Raw genomic sequence first — 2593 nt, forward strand, 5'->3', positions numbered from 1 at the left:
GTCTCACCGCCGGCGTACAAGCCAGCCCCCAAGGTCTCACCGCCGGCGTACAAGCCCGCCCCCAAGGTCTCACCTCCGGCGTACAAGCCTGTCCCCAAGCCATCACCGCCGCCGTCGCCAACTCCGCCGGCGCCGAAGCCGACTCCACCGCCCTACAAGCCCCCGACGCCTACTCCTCCGGCGTACAAGCCTCCCACCCCGAGCCCCCCGCCTCCGCCGTACCACCACTAAGAAGATCCACCACTGTCAAGCTGGGAGCCTAGGTACGTGCAAACCACACCAGTCTACATTCTTGCATGCACACACCATTTGTCCGAAGAGCACCAACTAACCAAGTAAACATTTGTGTTTGCAGGATGCGGTCGAGAAGAGTTGTGCGAGCAGGCCAAGAAGAGCCACGTACGTACGGCGTCGTTGATCCTCCTGCGGTGTGTGAGTTGCTGCCGAGCTACTAGGGCCGATCTCTGAGGAGATGGAATAATGCAGATGGCTCCCATTAGTTATCTTACCAGCTTATCATTTGTGTTCGTCCAGTGTTAGCGTCTGTGTTGCTAGTGTCGCAATGTTGCCAGTGTCACTGTAAAACCATTAATCACCACGGAAATGGAAGTAAAAGGTGTTGTTTCCCGTTGCATGTAACGTGATCGCGTCTCTGTTTTGCTGTTCTTCTATCTTCTTGGCCTATGGGTGACGAGATGCGATGTTTGCATGCCAGTGAGTTTACACATAAAATATGTGACGTTGAGTATCACGCTCTGCTCGCACAGGCGCAGCATGCATGCCTGCAAGTCCTGCGGCGCAGTGAGCTACAGTATCTCACACTAGTGTTCTGCAGCATATGCCCATGCGACGCTTAATAAAGAACAGTATAGTAGGTCTCTGCCGTCTAGGTGCATCCCCGCGACCATAGGCACTGGCAAAGGCACAGGCGCACACGCCCCGAGGAATGACATTTATCGGGTGCATGCATGTCTAACTCTAGTGGTTTCATTTAACTAAGAGGGTGCTTGGATACTACTTTTAGTCCCATGACTAAAAGTAGTGGGACTAAAACGTATCCAAACACCCTCTAAAACTTGTTAGCCTCATCCATATTTAAATCCAAATACTAAAGAGACTAAAATCAAGTTATTGAGCATTTATTATCCTCCAAAACCTTCAATCCAGAACTCGCATGTGTTAAAGGAGAGACATTAAATGATGAGAGAGAGGTCTAATACATATTTTAGTAGATTTCCTATGATTAAAATTTTTTAATCTCAAAACTAGTCCTAGCCTCTCTTTAGTCAAGGGTGCTTGGAACTTTAGCCTCTAAAAGAGACTATTTTTAGTCTCTTGGATCCAAGCACCCTCTAAGGCTGGTCATAAAAATCTTAGCGTCCGAAACAATTTTACGTTATAAATGGAAGGTGTCACAGAAGTGATGAGCGGAAGAGAACCGAACCCTAGTACTCCACCTGAATGCGGGGCGCGTGATCTGTTTTTAACTTCATTTTTACGAACTCAGTACTCCTTTCATTTTAAAATAGATGACCCAACTTGGTATTATACAAAATTGGAACTTTATACTCCTTTCATTTTAAAATAGATGACCCAAATAGGAGTACTGTATAAAGTTGGGTTATCTATTTTGAGGTACAATGGAGTAGGTCAGTGTGAAACCTGCGCTGCTGGGGTAGCATGCATGGTGCCAACAGGTCTGACCGAGCCTGGTGAAAGAAGACAAGAAGAACAGTTGGCACAATAAATTAACTTGACATGCTGTGCTTATACTACCAATTTTAATTTCAGTTCAGCTAAATATGGTAATCTATCACACAGATTTGAAAACCTTGATCTTTTGGTATGGCAGACTGTTTTCCTTTTGATGGAAAGCAGACTGTTTTTCTAACAAATGCTTATAGTCATTGTGGTACATACTACTAAGTGAGAATATACGGAGTAGAAGTTTGTTCCATTTAATTATTTTGCACTGGAGACTTCTCATTGAGTTTGAAGTATAAATTCTAATCCTAGGATCAATGTCACAGTTTTTCAAATAGGAACAGTATGGACAAAACGAAGTGCTCCATTTTTCATGTCTGCCTGTTCACACGTACTTCATGGGTTTTCTTGGCCACATGGGTATGTCGATTGGTGTCAGAGATCCGTGGATTTTACTTGAGGCCACCATACACGAAAAGGCACAAAACATGCAAGATAAAAGCTGGAGGAGAAAAGCAAGCGCGGGAACCAAGAAAGGCAAATTATTTTCACGGAAATGATGCTGCTCACAACTTCACAAGGAAAGCGGTTTTGCAATGTCGTTCGTTTTTCGCTCGCGAGAAATTCCTCACCTTCCCGAAACAAGGAAAGAAGTTGACAAGATGGCAAAGATAGAAGGCTAGAGGATGTGATTATCAGTACTAGCACGGCTCTAATGTAACCATTGTTCAACTATCAAGGAGATTTAAGGAGCATGTGCGAGCGGGCGAACATGAGAAAAGACGTAGGAGGGCACTAGCATGGATTTGGTAGGTTCCTGCTGGACGTTAGTACGTTGTTTTGCTCAAGCATTGACTTGATACTACCAATTACCAAATGCATGGTTTGA

The 2593-nt window shown here is 45.1% G+C and overlaps 1 long non-coding RNA gene across 1 annotated transcript; it reads left to right on the forward strand.

Annotated features, from left to right (window-relative positions):
• The first annotated feature begins 6 nt into the window (after positions 1-6).
• On the forward strand, positions 7-639 carry LOC119355133. Its single transcript, XR_005171468.1, has 2 exons — positions 7-263; positions 356-639. It is a non-coding gene; the product is annotated as an uncharacterized LOC119355133 (long non-coding RNA).
• The last annotated feature ends 1954 nt before the right edge of the window (positions 640-2593 follow it).

Source organism: Triticum dicoccoides, chromosome 2A (genome assembly GCF_002162155.2).
Source record: "Triticum dicoccoides isolate Atlit2015 ecotype Zavitan chromosome 2A, WEW_v2.0, whole genome shotgun sequence".
Lineage (NCBI taxonomy): Eukaryota > Viridiplantae > Streptophyta > Magnoliopsida > Poales > Poaceae > Triticum > Triticum dicoccoides.